Here is a 20556-nt window from a genome sequence, read left to right on the forward strand (position 1 = left end):
TGCCACCATGCCTGACTTTGTCTTTTTGATTCAGGGAATGGAACCAGGGCCTTGTGCGTGCTAGTCATGTGCTTTGTCACTGAGCTACATGCCTGCAAAAATTGGCTGTCTGCTCCTGCGCAGCCTTCCTTGGGATGGACTGTGCCGTTTTCATCTGGTATGATGTTAAGGGCCTCTGTTGTCTAGTTTGCCCTCTGTACAGGGTAGTTATTATCTCCTTAATGACTTCTAGTCTTTAAGACTAGAACTGCTGGGCTGGGGATGTGGCTCAAGTGGTAGCGCGCTCGCCTGGCCTGCGTGCAGCCCGGGTTCGATACTCAGCACCACGTACAAACAAAGATGTTGTGTCTGCCGAAGACTAAAAAATAAATATTAAAATTCTCTCTCTCTCTCTCTCTCTAAAAAAAAAAATAAATAAAAATAAAGCATATACACCTATCTGCTTTATTTAAAAAAAAAAAAGACTAGCACTTCTGAGTTGTGTTCTTCTTGAGTTGGGGGAAGTAGTTTGTTGTGTGTCCTAGAAGATTTCCTTCAGGCTAAGATGCTTTAGGAAAGTGAAAGTGCTGATGTGCCAGGTACCACTTGCCTACAGCAGGCCTGGTTAACCCAGAAATCAGGAGTACACATCTTGACGGATGGAATGACCAGGTGTTCTTTGAGACATGTTGAACTTTAAAGGCTATGATTTATTTAAAAAAAAAAAAAAGTTAAAAAAATTTTTTTTTTTTTTTTGTGTATGCTAGTGATAGGACCCAGGGCTTTGTGCATGCTAGGCAAGCACTCTCTAACCCCAACCCTAACTCTTCTGAGTTAAGAGCATGAGTAAATTATTTTATTTTATTTTTTATTTGTTTTGGTTTTGAAGATTGAACCCAGGGGTGCTGTACCACTGAGTTATATTCCCAACCCTTTTTATTTTTTATTTTGAGACAGGGTCCTACTAAGTTACTGAGGTTGACCTTGAACTTTTGATCCTCCTGCCTCAGCCTCCCAGTTGCTGGGATTACAGGTGTCAGCCAACGCTCTTGGCACGAGTAAATTACTTTAATATATGTTTCCCTCATCTTTAATTTTACCATGTGAGTTTAAAATATCTCTTTAGGATTTTAAAGCAAATGAGTGAAACTTGACACTGTCTTACATATTATTATTATTAGTAGTAGTATTTTATTTTTCAAAGATTAGTGAAGATCTTTTGGGGTTCCTTGCTTTGGATTTGAAGTCTCTTTAAAAAATACCATAATCTAAATTTAAAAGGATACTCTTAAGTGACTTTGTGTTTCATGTTGGCTTGGAAACATGCCTGTGATATGATGGAAACATGCATAGACATGGAATGATGTCTGTTATATATTGTTGAATAGAAGAGGCTATTATGTGGAAGTGGTGTATGTATGTGTATTTGTGCTTATGAATGTGTTTGAAGTCTCTGTTCCAAATGTTATCTGAGTTGCACTCTGGTGGGTTGGTCTCCCAGAGGCTTTTGCCTTCTGTTTGTACCTCTGGGTTTTAGAGTGGTGGAGTAGGTACTGCTCTGATAATACAGTCCAGGAGTGAAAGAGGTACATTTGAATAGATGGCAGCCTGTGAGCTAAATACATGAGGGATTGAACCCAGGTCCTCATGCATGCTAGGTAGGCAAGCCCTCCACCACTGAGCTTTATCTCACCCTTAAATACAACTCTTTGCAAAGATACTACTTGGGCATTCAAGTTGGAGTGGTTCTAATGAAGAAGCAGTGTTTTTGGCTGGAAGGTCCCTGGATGGAATGGTGTGGAAGGCACAGGATGGGCCTGCCATCACTGCAGGTGATGCTGCTGGCAGGTGACATGAGGCTCTTTACTAGTTTCTGTAGTGCTCTGTGTATGTAGAGTCTTAAGGAATATGCTCATCAATTAACTGAAAGCAAGTTATTCTAGATTATCAACTCAGTTCTTTCTGATTTGTAGTTCAAAGGAAAAAGAAGAATAATTAGAAGTTTCTGTGAATTGCTTTAGACATCAATGACTGTTTCCCTATTATTAAGTTAATAGTTGGCTTTTAGAAATAAGATAATTGGGAAGCTGCATAAATTTTTGGGCCCAAGCACTTAGTATGCAGTGTATTGGTCTTGCTTGGAGATCTCACTCTACCTGTGAATGGTTGGCTTGAATTTTATCTGCAAAGGGTTTTCCTTATGTTTCCCATGGTATAAGCCACAGAGAGCCATGATGGATGTCGGGGGAGAATGACCATGTCTTTACCTAAGCTATAGATCTCCTGGGTGGTTCCTGAGTTTCCCAATCCTTCGAAAAGCTTAAAAAAAAAAATGTTCAGTGTGTTTACTGTGGCTTTTTCCTGTCTCACATTTTCCGTCTTTGGTAGTAAGAAGAAGCATTTTCTTCTGGTTCTAGACTCACCACTGAGAGAAGAGCGAAGCTCCCAGCCCGTTTTAGTCTCCCCAGCCTCCTGTGGCCAATTCCTGTCTTGTTCCTGGGGACCCTCATTGGTCTTGCCGTTCTTCAGAGCACTTTTCCAAAGCGTGCATGTGTGATTTCATCTTTCCATTGAAAGTAGAAAGACTTCCTCTGTCTAGAAAGGCTTTAAATAATAAAATAAGTGAAAGTAACATTCTTACTAACCCAAACTAGTACAGGGCTGGGCTGGGTTTTAGCTGGGCGTGGGCCTCAGTCTTTCCTCCTTGTTACTTCCCTGTGTGCAGCTTTCTTCTCCCTTTGACCCCCTTCAATTTCATTAGACTAGAAATCCTTGATTTGGGGGCATTCCTGGGCATTTTATGAACAGAGTTTTTCTCTGCTTTTTTTCTAGATATTTTAGCACTTTTTCTTCATGTTTCCTGCCTGGAATGTTTTAGAGACTAGCGTGAACAGTAAGATATTGGGGAGCTACTGGAATCATAAGGGCTTTGTAGCATTGTAAGCATGTGGAACTGAGAGAAAAGTTGCTATCCTGGAAGAAAGGACAAAGGAAACGTGCCCAAACCTTCCCTTTCCTTTCCTCCCAACCCTGTGGCATGGGGCCATTGGCAGAGGCTCTAATGGGGCTTTTATTGTAAATTATTGCTACAGGTTGACCCCAAATCAGCTTGCCCAACTTGGACTGTCCACCAAGGTGCCAGTCACTGAAGGTCTCATGGCTCTCTGCTGAAGGTGGCCAGCTCTTCCTGCAGGCCTGGCTGTTGCTGCTCTGTGCTTGGCTGCAAGCCAGCAGACCCATTTCTCAAAGGCGGCCTTTCCCAGAAAGGAACAGCACACCCCTGAGATGCTTTTAGGGGCAAGAGGGTTCGGAGGTCAGGTAGATTTAGAAAACATTCTATACTGCAAGTAGAATGTGCACAAGTATATTGAAGTTCGCAAAGGAGGAGTGGGAATAAACATTTGGGAAAGGTGTGTGGTTAAGAAACCAGTTTTAAACTTTGTGTAGCCATCTGACCCTGATGTTTCTTTGCTCCTAGATCTGTGCATACAATGCATTTGGGGAAATGTCAGTGCTCTTGTCAGCTCACCAGCCTGTTGTGTATCTTTCTTTACAGCCGCACATGTGACATCTTACTCGTTGCCTGGAACCTACATGGTGGGAGTATTAAGTCACAGAAATGGACAAATGAGGATAACCAGGGCTTCTTACCCCTTTCAGTGCTGGTGTTAACTAACGTACTCTTGGTGTTTATCTGACCATTTCCTTGATGATGTCACAAAGGCTGCAGACGTTAGAATTCATTATTAAAATTTTTTAGTTTTTAAATCAGCGGAACTTTTTTTTTTTCAATTGTTGTAAAACGTGCATAACATGCTTTTCATCTTAACCATTCATGAAAATATAGTGAACTGTGGTATTTCTATTAAAACTTTTTCATCATCTCTAACATAGGCTGAACCAGATAAAGAACACTCTCCCTTCTCACCTTCCCCAGCCTCTGGTAACTGCAGTTCTGCTTTCTGTCTCTGATTTTCCTGATCTAGGCCCTCAAGGAAGTGCAGGCTGCAGCTCTGTTTGGCGAGTGTCCTGTGACCTGGCCAGGCCACAGGAGAGGAAGCTGGTGAAGGGAAGGAGATTTCCTGCACATGCCGTCTGCATCCATGTGTTTACCTCCATACAGGAATATGATAGCTTTGCGTCCTTCTGTCTTTGACTGTGGTTCTTATATATGTATTTCTTTCAGCTACCTCAATTCCTTCTTTGGAGGTATTTAATAAATAAAGTGACAACACAGCATGTGTATAATATTGAAAAGACCAATACATAGGAAGGATGTGAAGTTGAGCTTGATCACTTAGATGGAGGCATTGTCAGGAGCTCTGGGAGGGAGGAGGACAGACGGCCAGGCAAGGCTGACACATGGAGCTCATGAAGATAAAGAAGCAAAGTGTGTGGGAGACAGATCCCAGCCCCTGGGGACTTAGGGACTGTGGTTTTAAAGCGGGCAGCCTGGCAGGGTGGAGGAGGCATGAAAGGCCCCATGACCTGACTCTTCAAAGAGCCCTGGCTTGTTTGGGGTCAGGTCTTGGGTTGTAAGTCTTTTTCTTTTTTCTTTCTGTTTTTCCCCTAGGGCTTGAACAGATACATACACAACATTCTCTGGGTTAGAATTTCTCTTTGATACGGGTCTTGGTCTAAGAGGAGATTGTTATTAATATTTCATTATGTGAACTCTTATTAGATTTTAAGTTTGACATGACAGTCCTCTGTGTCTAAATTAACAAATAATTTTATAAGCTGTATGGTTTTTTGGAATGTAAATCTAAAAGTAGTCCAACACTGAGAGCTTTTCTGCCCTCCCCCTTCTCCTTAATTTAAAAAAGAAAAAACCTCTCACTGACTGAGGGTGTTAAATTCATTGAGATTGAGAGGTTGGTGTTCAAAAAGAAAAATACATTGAATAGTCCTTCCTGCATATTCACAAAATGTAATTTTGCAATTTAAAATTGCTACCTGAGTTTTCATTTACTTAACATTTTGTGAGAATGATATAGCATTTGCGTATTTTACTGTAAACAGTTTTGAGACCACACCGAATGCAGGAGGACTCTTTAATGGTTACAGAGAGTGAAACATTTTCCTACTGTGTCAGATGTGCTTTCCCATTAGAAAAACCACAATTCCCATATTTTGTGTTTTGGGAGGAATGAGGCTGGAGGAGCTGTGATTTTTAAGTTGCTTACATTGAGGAAAGAGACATGAAGTTAGTTTTTAACTGTTTTTAAAAATTTTAAGCTTTTTTTTTTGGTACTGGGGATTGAAAGAGGCACTCAACCACTGAGCTACATTCCCAGCCCTATTTTGTATTTTATTTAGAGACAGGATCTTACTGAGTTGCTTAATGCCTGGCCATAGCTGAGGCTGGTTTTGAACTCATGATCCTCCTGCCTCAGCCTCTCAAGCTGCTGGGAATTTTTGGTGTGTGTGTGTGTGTGTGTGTGTGTGTGTGTGTACACACGTACTTTAAAAAATCAAATAGAATTTTCCAGTCATAATTCCTGTAGGCAGTTAATTTGAAGTTTTTGATCTGTTATTATTGACTTTCTTATTTCTAAATAATGTGCTTATACTGCTAAATTTGGATGACTTCATTTTAGCTGTCTGTGGTCATAGAGAAGGTTATAAGCCTGAAGTGTGGAGGCAGGTCTGGATTCTCACCACCTTCTCTCACTTACTGGCCATATGTCCTTGAGAAAGGTAAATAAACTTTCTTACTAGACGTATACAATAGGAATAATAGTGATGATAATAATAATCGCCCAAAATCTGCTCTTAATGTTTGTAGGACCTGGGGCAAGAATCTAAATGGAGTCCAGATGGCTAAATATTTAAAAGATATAATTAAATATTTAAAAGGTACATTTAAATATTTAAAAAGCTATACTATATGCCTAAATATTTAAAAGGTTTAAATCAAGCTCTGTCTGTGGCCTGGCCCTTAATGTCCATCCAAAGCCTGCAGCTGGCTTCTCTGGCATCTGCTTCCACACTGGGGTTTAACATGCCTTCGTGCTTGGATGGCCAGAGCTGGAGTGACAGCTGGATCTGCAGGGAGCACAGGGTGGAAGTGGGCTGTAATGGGGATCCTCTGGGCCCCGGGTGTCTTAGCAGTGGAAGCTTCGGAGGGATTTTCTGTCTAAGATAACTCTTTTATTTTCCCCTGCCTTTCACCTCCTCAAACTCCTGCCCCTGCAGAGGGGAAGTTAACTGGGATTCCCAGGCTGTCAAGGGCAGAGGCTATGACCGTGCACATAGGCTACCTCCTACCCCCACATTTAGCTCCCTCCCAGAATTCCCATCTGCTTAGCCAGTTTCCAAAATTAAAACTGAGCCAAACTGTCCTATGAGACTGAAAAAAACCAGACTCTGTTAGTTCTTGAGATCAATGGGTAGTCCAGCGCACAGGCCCAGGCAGAGGCCCTTTCCTCTGAAGGTACCAAGTGCCCCACTGATTGCTGTGGGCGCTCATGACAACACCTGCACCCAGCACCCCACTTCACCCATGCCTGGGCTCTGCGAACCTGCGCCCCGGCTTGCTGGGCTGCTGCTGCGCTGCTGCTGCGCTTCTGGTGCTCTGATTTTCTCTGCACTTTGGACCTTTCTTTTTTTTTTTATTAAATATTTATTTTTCAGTTTTCGGTGGACACAACATCTTTGTTTGTATGTGGTGCTGAGGATCGAACCCGGGCCGCATGCATGCCAGGCCAGCACGCTACCGCTTGAGCCACATCCCCAGCCCACTCTGGACCTTTCCATGTGATATGCTGAGCTGTCAGAGGTAGAGGGTTATTGGATGTGGCAAATGAAAGCACAAGATGCTCAGATAAACAATGGACTGAGACTTACGTGAAAAGATTATTTGTTGTTTATCTGGGTATTTTGTCTGGTGGTTCTGTGAGAGTCCTTTAAAGTTGGCTCCTTTGGTCTTGGGAGAGGTTCTTTTATTTCTTAGATAGTATTCTTTGTGCATTTTCTTTTTCTGCGCTCCCATCCCTACCCCCTTACCTTGGAAATATGAGTCAGGCCATCACTCTATCACTGAGCCACGTGCCCAACCCTCTGGAACACTCTTATTAGTCAGATATTGGACCAATGGGATTGAACTTTCGATTTTCATGTTTCTTTTTTCCTCCTATTATCTTTATTTTTTTCTAGTTCTACTCTCTGAGAGATATCCTGGTTTCCTTAACTGTTTTTTCACTTTTATCTTTTACTTTGGTTATGAATATTTATAATTTCTAAAAAATATTTATAACTTTGTTTTTCTCTGAGGCTTCTAAATGTATGTATATGATATTCTTCTCTTAACTCCTTGTGGTGTCTTACTTTTTTTACCTTTTGTTTTTCGCCTTAGATTTCTTGTGCTAGCGGCATAGGCCTGTGATCATAGGCCTGGTGATTGATCGGCTTTGGAGATGCAGCTATTAATAGCTGCTTGGGAGCTGTGCCTGCCCAGGGGGAACTGTCCCCAGGGGGCTTCTCTGATTCCTTAGGGAGCTGAACTCTTCTCTGGATGGGACCCCTCAGGCCAGCATCTGGAGCCAATTTCCTGCACATTCCTTTGGGCTCTTGCTGGGGAGTAGGCGTGGCCTTGGCCTTAGGGGTGAAGGAAGTGGATGGCCCAACTCTGTGCTGCCTCCTGTCTCATCTCCTTCCCTGCAGAGCCTCCAAAGTTTTGATAACCTAGGGACGTCTCCTCTTCCTTTCTCTCTGCCCATTGAAACAGGAGCCAAGGGCTGGGTGGACTCACTTCTATCTGGCCCTGCTTTAGGCTGCACCCGCTTCCTTCATGCTTGGCCCCTTGTCTGCTAATTCCGGGCTCTGAGTGTCCTGGAGATCCTCTGACTGAGCATCCTCCACCTACACTGAGACTTCCCCAGACCTTGGCATGGAACTTGTCCACTTGTGGAGGCATCTCTCTCTCCCTGTCCTCTTCCTTTGTCCAGGCTTACCTCAGTTTTGACCCCATTCTTAATGCTCTGTCCTTGGGCACGCGTAATTTTGGTGACAGTTATTGAGCTGTAGTTCACATGCCACATGACTCACCCGTGTAAAGTGTACCATTTGATGTTGTTTTTGTGTTCACCAGCGTTATATCAGTAGTAGGACATTTTAGTCATCTCATAAAGAAACTTGTCCCTTTAGCTGTCCCTCCCTGGTTCTCCCAAACCCCCGGCCCTAAGCAACTACTAATGTATTTCTGTGTCTTTGTATTTGCTTTTTTAGAAAAAATGGTGCTGGGGATTGAACCCAGGGCTTTGCACTTGTGAGGCAAGTACCCTGCTGCTGGGCTGTACCCACCCTTCCCTGTACTTGCTTGTTTATATCTTTAACAGAACACTTCTAATGCCATCTTTGTGAGACTTCAGGAGGAAAGGGTTAGAAACTCATAATTCATTCCGCTTGTTTTGTGGCCAGTCCTCGCCACATTTCAAATATTAACATGGAGGAGACATCATACTGAGCTCTGTGATGAGTATATGTCGGCCTTAGCAGTGTGGGTTTGGACTGGTTTGGATGTGGGCTCCAGGTGTCAAGTGGCAGAGGTGGGTTAGGCAGGGTGGGCTGAGATGCCAGCCCTTTCTTGGATAGTGGTCAACTGTGAAGACATGTCCCAAGAGTCAGAGAAAAACACTGAGATAATGTGTTTTGAGAATTGATGAAATTTTGCTTCCTTTTAAGAGCAAATGCTGCATCTTTTCTACTTGTGAACTCCAGGTGACTCTCCTAATGACCGATCCCCAGAGTAGATCAGGAGGCATGTCCTCGTTCCAAGCTGAGGTGCAGTGTGCTGGGGAGGCTGTGCTGCCCTCTGCAGAGTGCCCAGGAACCCGCCTCCTCCTCTTCCTCCAAACTCCGTCACCTTAGAACTTCTTCATTATCTGTTAATACAGGTTTCTTTCTTTTTTTCTACTTTGTTTAGTTAGAACTAATAAAGAAAGGAAGAAAATAGTATTTTAAGGTTTGTGTGCTCAGCGCTTTCTATATGTTTTCATATGCACAGTATTCCTGCTCCCTGTGATAGGGTTGTTATTAGTTCCCGTTTTAAAGATGAGAAAATTTGAGTCTCTCCTTTCAGAAGCTGAGGAATGGGTTATGCACATTGGAGAGGGGTGTGTGTGTGTGTGTGTGTGTGTGTGTGTGTAGGCACACAACGTCAGGGAGAAGCTTGTATCAAGAAGGAAGGGCGGGTTGTCGAGAACACACCCAGGCCTGCAATGTGGGCAGTGGGCAGGGGTCAGATGGAACAGGGTGTTGGGTGGGAGGCCAAGGAGTTTAGATGTAGTTTGGAAAGAGATTTAAGTAATTTTAACAGGCAGAATGATAAAATTTAAAAGAGTGTTTGGGAAGATGAATCTGTCAGTTCTAATGAGAGGGTGGGGAAATGGAGTAGCCCGTTATTTGTCCAGGCATAAGACAAGTTGCGTGAGAGACAAGTGACATGGTTTCTAAAAAGGATGCGTGTAAACCACGTTGCCAAAGGAGCGTGCACAGGGCCTGGCGAGAAAGAATAATAGGAGGTGAAACTCTAGTTGGAGGAATTAGTAGTGTAGAAAGAGAGGAGTCTGATTTTGAGGAAAAGATGATGGATTCCTCTTAAATTTATTTGAAAGGATTGTGAGGTATCTGATTATAAATCCCCTTCACCCAGGTAGCTCAAGAAAATACAGAGCTATGGTCTAACTTCAGAAGGGGAGTGACTAGTATATCATGTGTGGGTGTTTAGTAAACATGTTTTTAGAAAACTGAAGTCCAAGCATTGTAGAGTGTGTACATTTATTAAATTGCCTGTTAGAGGTTTTAAAGAAATTTTCAGCCTACCTTGAGGACAGATCAAATAACTTTTTTTCTTTTTCTATGTGTCTTTCCTTAATAATAAATAGGTAGCAGTTTTGCTTTTGCTATTTTATAGACTCTTCATATAAAAAATAAATATCTATTCTTAAGATGAAATTCTCTTGTATGTATTTCACCATAGTTTAAAAAATGTAAATGTATATATTGTTCTCTTTTCCTGTGTGTTGGCTATTAATGTAAATATATTGGCTTTGTGGTATATGTGAATTTTCATACTTGATTTCATGAGTGGTTGGGAAACTATACTGTACATAAGTTATTTAAAGGGAAACAGTAGTTCCCATTTATGGCTGTTAGCTTTTGGAATCATAAGACCTGGTTATGTTTCTGGGGAAGAACAGGCTGGCCTGGTCAGGACATGCTGAGGGATGGTAAAGGGGACAGAGTCCATTTCTTTCCATGAGACCTTTAGGAAGGCCCTGTCTTGCTTTTTAAAGCTGTTAGTTCTGTATGTTAGGTTATCAGTGACTCCGTTGTCAGGTGGCCTATCTGCTATTGGTCCACAAGATAAGCCAGGTAAATAATTTATCACCTCTGGCCACAGACTGGGGCTGGGAAGCCATGGAAGATCAGCTTTGATCAGCTCCATCACTGTGTGCTGAAAGCATGGAAAATGCACTTTCGAAAATTCTATTTCTAATGAACTCTGATTTAGAAGTTGCTAAGTCATTTTGTTTAGTCAGTGACTGACCTTGAGGCAATGTATTGGTAAGAGGATAAAATAGAAACTTAATCACCCCATGTCTGAGCTGTTATGTGGCACGTTAGGAGTGATTTCTCTCTGTCTGGCCCCTTTGCAGTGGAAGGGCCGGGGCTCACAGCTTCTGCCCCCTGCGCCACCTCGCACGTTCGTACCCCTGTTAACTATCGTGCTCTCCACCTAGTTTTATAAGGCCAGAGTCCACCTTGTTTTATAAAGCGCGATTCAGGGATCCTGAGTTTTTACTTAATGTCCTGTTCTGTCCCAGGGCCACCCAGAACATCATGCTTCATTTAGCCAAGGTGTCTCCCTCGGCCGCCCTTGACTCTGGCAGCTTGCTGTGCCCCTTGGCCTCCTTTGCTGTGACCTTGGCAGTTTTGAGGAGGACGGGTGGGGATTTTTTAGGCTCCCCCTGAGGAGTGATCTGATGTTTAGCGGGGCACTGTGTTTCTGGAAGGAGAGTTCAGAAGTGACGTGCTTGTTCTTTTTACATCAAGGAGATGTACTGTCAAGCGTGATTTATCATGGTGCTCTTGTCCCTGGTCACCAGGCAAGGAAGAGTGGACAGGCCTCTCTGCTGTTACTTTTGTTGTCCCTTTCCATTTTGCATTCTTTGGAAGAAGGTCACTTAAGAGGTGGGAGTTGCTGTTTACTTCCTTAAGGGTGGGGGGTAGTTTTTTTCTTTCTTTGAGATTCTTTCCCCCGTGCTGGGGGTTGAACCCTGGGCCCCAGTGTGCTGGCAAGCATGGTGGGGGGGGGGTTGTTCATAAATTGTTGGAATTCACAGAGATTTGGTACTTTTCCCTATTTATCTACTTATTTATAATTTATATCAATGTGGACCTGTGGCTATTTATTTTATATTTTAAGTTGTAATTATTCCTGCTTTATTTATTTTACCACTCATAATTTCAGCTTTCCACTGGCTTCTGTATCCCTTTGACACGATCCATCTTTGTAGTTCTTACATCTTGGGAGGTGAGTTTTACTTTCTGGCATTGCAAGATGCTCCAAAATCTTCTGATGCATTTTCTCCCTACTCCAAGGAATGGGGCTGTGTTAGAAGCGACTCATCTTGGGTCCAAGATGGCTTCCTCACTTTTGGTCACTGAGGTATCTGTGCCAGGATTCACCTTTCCTGGCCTCACTTTTTCCTATCTAATCTTCCTATAAGATTGCCCAGCTTTGAGCTGGGTGTGGTGGTGCATGCCTGTAATCCTAGCTGCTCAGACTGAGGCAGGAGGATCGCAAAATCTAGGCTAGCCTCTGGGCCACGGGTTGGATTATGACGAGGTTCCCTCTACATACCCCTGTGTGTGTTGATACCCTCATTGTTTGGGTTGAAAATTTGGGGATGCAAAACAGCCAGGGAGCCCTTAGTGTTTGAGTGGAGTTGCGCTGCAGGGCCCTGTGCCCTCCAACCTGCTGCTGTGTGTTGGTAGTTAGTTGGTAGTTATTGCCCCATAATAAAAAAATTAAAAAGAGGGATGGGAATGTTGCTTAGGGATAGAGTGTCCCTGGGTTCAATCCCTAGTATTGCAAAATAATAAAAAGAAACAGAGAGAGATACAAAGAAAGGAAGGCAGGCAGGCAGGCAGGCAGGCTTGCCCAGTTTCAATTTTAATAGTTGTCAAATTTAGAATGCCAGACTAATAACAAAATATTATTACTCAGATAAGGAATTAGCCGCTTGTTTATGTGGTCTGGATTCCAGTGTTGATACTCTATAGAAACCTGGCTATAAAGATAGAATTTGGGTGATGGTATTTTTGCTTTGTAATCTTGTGTCTTTTATTACAGTTTTCTAAGAATTTTACAGATTCATGAGTTAGTTAAAAATTTAGGAAAGTTATATTTTGAGTATCTGGTTTTGTCAAGACAAAAATAAATAATTTAAATAACATGGTCCCAGGAAGTAGTACCTTTGTGGTATTCCCAGTTGAAAGTGCAGCTGCACTGTGTAGGATGTCCAGGATTGGCAGAGAGTTCCATGAAGGAGGCTAATTAAAGTCTGGACAAGTGGCACAGTGCAGACTCACATCTTGAGGATGTTGTCTGTTCTCTATGTTTGCCCTTTATAGGAAACCCTTTCTGAGAACTACTTTCTCACTGCTAAGTGAATAAACTGTAAACTAAAAATAATATACTCTTTTTCTCAAAACAGATCGTTATGTTTTTTCTTTTTCTGCTCCTCATGCTACAGTCATTATTGATTAATTTTTTAATTAGTTGAGACCTTCAACTCAGTTTCTACAAATCCTCGGCTGCTTTGGGCAGCACTCCTGGTGGGGTCCTGACACCTGGAGAAGGAGGGCTCTCAGGACTCGTCTTGCTGACCTCCCACCCGGCATAGAGGGGAAACCCCTGCATCCTGCACCACAGAGGAGCTGGGGGCCTTTCAGATGTGACGGCTGCTCCTGGGACATTTTATGAACTGGGAAGTGCCACGTTGGTGTCTGTGGTGGTGTTGTGGCTTGGGGGCTCAGGTGAGCATGTCGCGTGCGATCAAGCCTCCTGTCTGAGCAGCTCTTCTGCCTGCCTCCCTGTTTCTGATCTGGGGGGGTCATTTGTTTGCAGCCCCTGGTTCTGGGTTTGACAAGGCTGACCCCCTCTGACCCTCGTTCTGTACTCCTTAGCTGAGGGTTCCCAGCTGTCAGCCAAGTAGGTCTGTCTATGCTCGATTGATGGAAAGGGAAGGGAATGCTTGAAATTCTCTGACTCCTGGTTCCTTGTGATTTGAATTCTGTGCTTAATGTTCTGTGCCACGGGTTTGATTATGATGTGATTCCCTCTACATACCCCTGTGTGTGTTGGTTCCCTCATTGTTTAGGTGGAAAATTTGGGGATGCAAACAGCCAGGGATCCTTTAGTGTTAGAGTGGAGTTGCGCTGGAGGCCCTGTGCCCTCCCACCTGCTGCTGTGTGTTGGCAGTTAGGAGCTTAATGTTTGTTCCCTTTTCCTGGGTTTGTCCTTAGACACTGACTTAACTCTCCGGAGCTGCAGAGAAGCAAATAGGAAATTCATGTTCTTTCATTGCTTCATTCAGTATTCATTGAACAAATAGTTCTATTATTACTAGTAAGCAAACCACAAGGGAAAAGGTATTAACTTTCTAATAATGTGGAAATTGAAGTATTGTAAAGCATCATTTTGTTGCCTTTGACATTAGCTAATAGGTATTTACAGAGTTAGGGGACAAGATACACTAAAAACTGTAATAATGCATAACTGGTAGTAATAAAAATGTTTGTATCCTTTGGCAGACTATGTTGACATCTGTGTTCAGAGCAGGAAAGATGACCTGTTTGTTGATCAAAATTGGAAAAGTATTGACATTGCAGTTTAGAGATTTATGGTTTTCATTAGCATAATAGAGTCTATGAAGGAAATCTGCCTAACTTAGAAAAATCTAGCATTGGTTATATGTATTTCTGTCTTGTCTCTGTTCAAAACTTGGTAACACACTACAGAACCAGTATCAAAGTTGAAAGGATGCCTGAGGAGTTTTATTGTTTCGTAGAGAAGGTGATTGTCATGGGCAAAACATGGTCAGGGTTTGGAGGAGGAGTAGGTTGTAGGAACACCAGGGCTGCATTGAAGTTTGGCATCCTGTTGGGAGAGCCAGGCAGAATATCATACTGGCCGTTGGCTGGATGGCCCTTAAGGGTGAACCTGGTGAGGGCAGAAACCTGGGCATTCTTGGAATGCACTGTGGGAGTTGTTGAGATTGCCGTTGAACAAAGGTAGATGACCAAGTCTGAAGGGACTCTTGAAGGGCGAGAAGCAAAAGTTCCCAGTAAATCAGAGAAGCCAAGCAGGCCCTTGGCAGTGCCCTGACGTCCGCAAGAGGAAAGGACGACTGGAAAATGAAATTCTACAGAAAAGTCACGGGCAACAAGAACAGGGACAAGGGAACAAAGATTGGGAATGGATTGCTTTTGGAGTCTTTTTTTGGCGGGTAATCATGGGGATTGAACCCAGGGCCTTGCACATGTAGGGCAAGTGCTCTACCATGAGCTGCACCCCAGCCCTGCTGGAGTGTTTTCTAGCTGTGAGAAACTTGCTTTGTTTCATAGTAGCCCTGTGCTGTAGGTTGAGTATCCCTTATTTGAAATTGTTGGGATCAGAAGTATTTCAGATTTTGGAGTTTTCAGGTTTTTGGGATATTCCCCTAGATTTTGCTGGTTGAGCATCCCTAATTTGAAAATTCAAAGCGCTCTGAAAAGCAAAACTTTTTAGTACCTTCATGATGTTCAAAAAGCTTGTAATTTGGGAGCATTTCATATTTTAAATTTCCAGATTGGGGATGCCTGACCTTGTTTAGTGACAGTGTGCCCCTTCATTTGTACCTGTGAGGAGGGGATGCTCAGAGGTGAGGGGACTGCCTTGGGCTCCTGGCTAGCAGTGGTGAGTAGTGCAACAAGAATTCATTTCCAGGCTTGGGGATGTGGCTCAAGTGGTAGCGCGCTCGCCTGGCATGCGTGCGGCCTGGGTTCGATCCTCAGCACCACATACAAACGGCGATGTTGTGTCCACCGATAACTAAAAAATAAATATTAAATAAATAAATAAAATAAAGCTTAGTTTAAAAAAAAAAAAAGAATTCATTTCCAGGCCTGTCTTCTTTCTCTTATATCACAAAGCCTGTGTTTTCCTTTTTAACTTTTTATCTTGAAATAATTTTTACTTATAAAAAAGTTGCAAAAATAGTATAGAGTTTTCATGTACTGTTTACTCAGCTTTCCTTTAGGTTAATGTTTTGCATTAATTATAACACACTTATCAAAAGTAAAAAACAAAAAGTTGGTTCAATATTGCTAATGAGACTAGAACCTTTATTCAGATTTCAGCAGTCTTTGTTGTTGTTGTTGTTAACTAATCAGAGGACAGTATTTGTTCCTTTCCTCTTTGGCCTTACGGTGTATGATTTGGTTCTTGTTAAAGTTGGTCTTTTGTTTTGGTCTTCCCCTTCCATTCTTAGTTGATTTTTAAACATTTTAATATTTTGTTTCTATTTTTGGCAATACTTGGTATTCAACTCAGGGGCCCTCTGCCATTGAGCCACATCCCTAGCCCTTTTTATTTGAGACAAGATCTTGCTAAGTTACTGAGGCTAGCCTTGAACTTGTGATCCTCCTACCTCAGCTTCCCAAGTAGCTGAGATTACAGGTGTGGGCCACAGCATCTGGCATTTTTTTAGTTTATATTTACATATAAAATATATGTATCCCTTCCCACAGGTACCTTAAAATTCTCAGGGTTTTGACAGGTACATAGAAGTATGTCTCTATCGTCAAATTTGTAATACAGAATAGTTCCATCGTTCCCCAGATTCTCCCCTGAGTCCTCCTGAATTTTGACAGTGGTTTCCATAGAGTGGATTGCCGAGGTCTGGGAAGGCATCGGGAAGTGAGGATTTGTCCCAGTGCTGGGAAACTTGAGCAGTGGAGGCACATGAATGGGGACAGAAGCATCCAGGGTCCCTTGGGTAAGGCTGGGGAGCCTCCATGCCAGCAGGCAGAAGTGATACGTGTGACTCAGAGTGGAAGGGCGGTGACCAATGGAGGACTGTGAAGAAAGGCCCTGGGCAGCCTTGTGACTGTTTTCTTTACATTAACTGCAGAAAAATAAACAGAGGTGGAGTCCAGGAGGGAAAATTGGAAAGAGCCACTCTCCCCTTGCAGAGTGGGTGTTCATAAGAAAGGCAAGAGGGGGAAATTTCAGTGCCTATTGACATTGCGGCCTGACCACAGGAGGGTAGACGCAGAGACTTGCACAGTCAGGCCTTGAGAGGTCTTTCTCAGGAGCTTCCCTTAATAATTGGAAAAGGCAAAAAAGCCAGTTTTCACTGAGCTTTTGGGCCAGGAGTTCTGGGAGTAAGGGGAGCAAGCTGATCTTCTGGGGAGGACCGAGATTTGCGGGCGTCTTTGCCAACGTGGATGGCAAGTTCTTTTAGCTGCTTCTGCAGGGCTGAGGGAAAATGGGTAGGGTGGACCCTGTGTGTAGACCCTTGAGGGGAAAGTGTAGAATACTGAAAGCAAGGGCCCTAGCTAGGTTTATTTCTGTATTTCCCAAGACCATGCCCTGATTAATGGCATTAGTGAGCAGCTTCATGTTTATATTTTCAGAAGTAGTTTGAATGTTCACATCTGTTGTATTTCAAATCAGAAATATTGTTAGCTGAAGAAGAAAACATATTGTCTTGGCCAAATATCAATTTGTAGATTCGTAATTGATATCGTCAGGATTAATGAAGCCAGTATATCCATCTATCTATCCTGGATAATAGCAACTATATTTGACAGAATTGTGTTAACACGTGTACAGAATTAACTAAATGTATAGTCTGTTCTCACCTGCATATAATAAACTCTGCTGTTGCAGTGTCACCCCAGAGTAGGCTGTTTAGAAAATGAAGTTCTGCCTTCAACGTGGCTTTGCCATCCGACCCCCACCAGTGCTGCAAGGGGAGAGGATTGAGGGGACTCAGTGTTCTTATATGTCACCTTTCTTCTCTGTGGTTGAAAGTAACTTAGACCTATATGGTGCTCTGGCCTGTGGTTGAGAGTTACTCAGGGTTTGAATTTTTAAGAGATCACATCGGTCCTTTTGTTATTGCTTATTTTCCCTCAAACTCTATGCACTTAAGTATTCACATATGCATGCATGTGTATGGTTTTCTAAAATTGGGGTATCTTCACATTTTGAGGCCCAGTGTGTCCCCCGCACCTTCCTCTACTGAGGAAGCCAGGGATCCTTCACGGCTGCTCCAGAGGTGCAGATGATTAGTTTTTTGTTTTTGTTTTTTTTTAACTTGGCCATTGCTGTTTAGGAACAGTGAAGAAGCATGAGGCTGACTGCATAACTGGACTGAGTGGGTGCTGGGAATGGAATTGTAGGGAGGAAGTTTTTTTTTGATAAGCAGTTCAGATTGGAGGGGGATAGAAGCAGAAGGTCAGTGGGTCGAAGAACTGTACTGTAGAGGGTCCTGAAACTCCTCCAGGTGGAAGAGATTGGGAATGGAGGAAGAGCTGAAGTTTGGATCGTGGGCTGTGGGAGAAGCTAGAATGTGATGTAGGCAGCCAGAGGAAGCCCATCCCTGTGTGCTCCCTTGAAGACTGGGGATGCTTGCTTCATTTGTCACAAGGAACAAATTAAATTTGAAACATTGCATAATGTAAACATGTGTTATAAGAACATTTCATATTTGAAAGAAGGATAAGAAGGATATAAGAACATGCATTAGATCCATTAATCTGTTAAATTATTTCTTTAAAAAATTCAATGGCATTAAAAAAAACAATTACAATGACCAGATTGTCTAGAATAGCAACAGGAAGTTCCAAAAGAGAATGACATATCTAGTTGTTTAATGGGATGCTTGTAGAATACTGTCAAGATAGTCATTAGACTCATTTGTTTTTCTTTAAATAGGACTATTATGATTTAGAGTTTTATTGATTTTCATTAAGGGGAATGCTAGTTTCTTCTTTTAAATGGGGCATCTCATGTTTTCACTGGTCAGATTAACCTCTCTGTGTCTTGGAGGTAGAGCTGGGGATGATTAGGCCCGTGTCTCCCCTGTGGGAATCATTGTAGTCAGGACTCAGTGGTTTTAACACTGACTTCTCTGGTTGGAAATTGGGAAGTCACCCATCCTCTTTTATTACTGAGAAGAACACTATTTTTTATTGAACATTTTTTTTAATTGCAAAGGATAAGAAGTATATAATTAAGTAATAAATAGGTTTTCCTCAATTTTTTCTTGACTATTTGTTAAATTTTGGTTTCTGTCAACAAAGGTGAAATATCTTTCTGTAATTTTAAGAAACTTTGGTAGGAAAGGAAGTGTTTTGTCCATCTGTCTTATAGGATGGAATGCAGCAGCCATGTGACAGACTTCAGTTCTTTTGATTTCCTTTTTTTGTAAATGGGCCTAGTATTTTTTTCCTCCAGATACTTTCAGTGTCTTTGGTGGGAAAGGATGTTATACATTAAGCACAATTGCCGTTAGTGAATTATTAGTTATTGATATGGGGTTTGGTTTAAATTAAAACACCATTGATAACCTTTGAAAGAAGATATATTTTGTAGGGTGTAAATGAAATGAAAGTCATAGTTACAGTAAGCAAAGATTATTCTGTTTGGAAATCAAACTGTCAAGGGAATCTAAAACAAGGGTGCTTGCTCTATATTATCTTTTAAAAGAGAAGACTGAAGTTTATTTTTGTAATGTTTTTAAGAACAAGAATCTATTTTTAAGATGGTAGTACTGGGGATTGGGTGGGAAAGAGGGAAACTTCCAGATACAGTCGTTCTCTTTGTGCTCAGTGTAACTGAGAAATGCAGTGGGAGTGGAGTGGGTTTCTCCCTTCACCGGGAACATTAGCTTCTGCCTTCCAGAGTGTGGGAAGGGGAGGCGGTGACAGGCCAGTGTGCCTGTGGGTGTAGAAGTGGAGTGTGAAGTTACCCAACAGGATGTTTATTACCTTGACTACATGGCACAGATGAGTCCACCTGCCACAGTGACCTCAAGTTTCAGACCACGTGACGGGCCTCCCATTGGCCACTCACTCATGATGCCTCTTGAGCTTGTGGTGAGGCTTCCTTCAGGGGAAGAGGACAGCTGCTTCACTTTATTTATTCATTTATTTATTTATGGTGCCAGGGATTGAACTCAGGGGCACTCAACCACTGAGCCACATCTCCCACCCTATTTTGTATTTTATTTAGAGACAGGGTCTCACTGAGTTGCTTAGCACTTTGCCGTTGCTGAAGCTGGCTTTGAACTCGAGATCCCCCTGCCTCAGTCTCCTGAGCTGGTGAGATTATAGGCATGTGCCACTGCGCCCTGCTGGTTCATATTTTTCAATCTGGTAATTCACTTTCACATCTTCAGGGTGCCCCACTGTTTTACCCTGGGCTTTCTCATACCTTGCAAGAAAAAAGGAAGGTAAACTTTGGGTGGAGTTAAGAAATGGGAGGCCGGGCACACTCAGTCCCGATGGAGGAGCAACTGCTGGAGCATTTTCTGAGTGCCTCGTTGACCCCTGGGCTTTGCAGGCCAGGCACCCATGCATATACCCTGCTGGGTGGATAGCAAAGGATGTGCTGGTGTGGGTGCAACAAGTCAGCCCTTACTGAAGGGTCTAATGCTGCAGCCTGTGGTTCAGCAGGAATGGAAGGTGTTCAAAATCGCATTTTAATCTTGCAAGTGTTTATGGGAATACCTACCCACTGCACTGCCATCTGAACTGCCAGTTGCTCAAGTTTTGTGTCACATGGTGACCTTTTGTCATTTCTTGCGGTGGTATGTCCTGGTTCTCATGACCAGCAGATATTTGAATTATCTTTTCCATCATTTTGTACCTGAACTGACCGTGCTTTGGTAGGAATAGTGTGATGTGTTTTGCTTACCAAATCACAAAGACATGGTTAGTGACAAAAGTCCCATGCAGCTGTAAGGATAGGCTAGGAGGACTTAGGCAGGGCCTAGTTACCACTGGGGTTGTCTTGGAGCTGGGTAAAGATTCACCTTCCCACCCTGGTACTGGGGCAGGGAGTGAGTCGTGATCCTTTATATAAGTTTTCAAAATATGGTGGCCTATAACCTAGGGCCCTGTGGTTGGTAAAGACAGACTGCAGGGCGGCTCTGCTTAGGCAGCTTATTGTGGGCATTCAATTCACAACAGCAGAGTGAGGCTTAAAAGTGAAAGTGGTGGCATTCAAGGGCTATTCATACGTGGGTGGATTCCTGTGTGGATATAGGATCGACAGATGGATTTTTTATTCTCCACATTTTGCAGTCTAAATGTTTAGTTACATTTTCCTCCTGGGTATGACTTCTCATGTATATTTTCACATCAGTAAAATATTAATATTTTCTTTTCTAAGCATCTTTTTAAAAAATATTTATTTTTTAGTTGTAGTTGGATATAATACCTTCATTTTATTTATTTTTATGTGGTGGTGAGGATTGAACCCAGGGCCTTGCATGTGCTAGCCAAGTGCTCTAC

At 42.7% G+C, this 20556-nt stretch overlaps 1 protein-coding gene across 20 annotated transcripts in view; it reads left to right on the top strand.

Moving 5' to 3' along the window:
* Positions 1 to 20556, top strand: part of Znf532 (zinc finger protein 532) — a 106998-nt gene that overhangs the window by 22787 nt on the left and 63655 nt on the right. The gene's annotated exons all lie outside the window — the stretch shown is intronic.

Source organism: Marmota monax, unplaced genomic scaffold, assembly GCF_021218885.2.
Source record: "Marmota monax isolate L192 unplaced genomic scaffold, Marmota_monax_Labrador192_F-V1.1 WCK01_AAM20220418_F8-fsc00088, whole genome shotgun sequence".
Taxonomy (NCBI): domain Eukaryota; kingdom Metazoa; phylum Chordata; class Mammalia; order Rodentia; family Sciuridae; genus Marmota; species Marmota monax.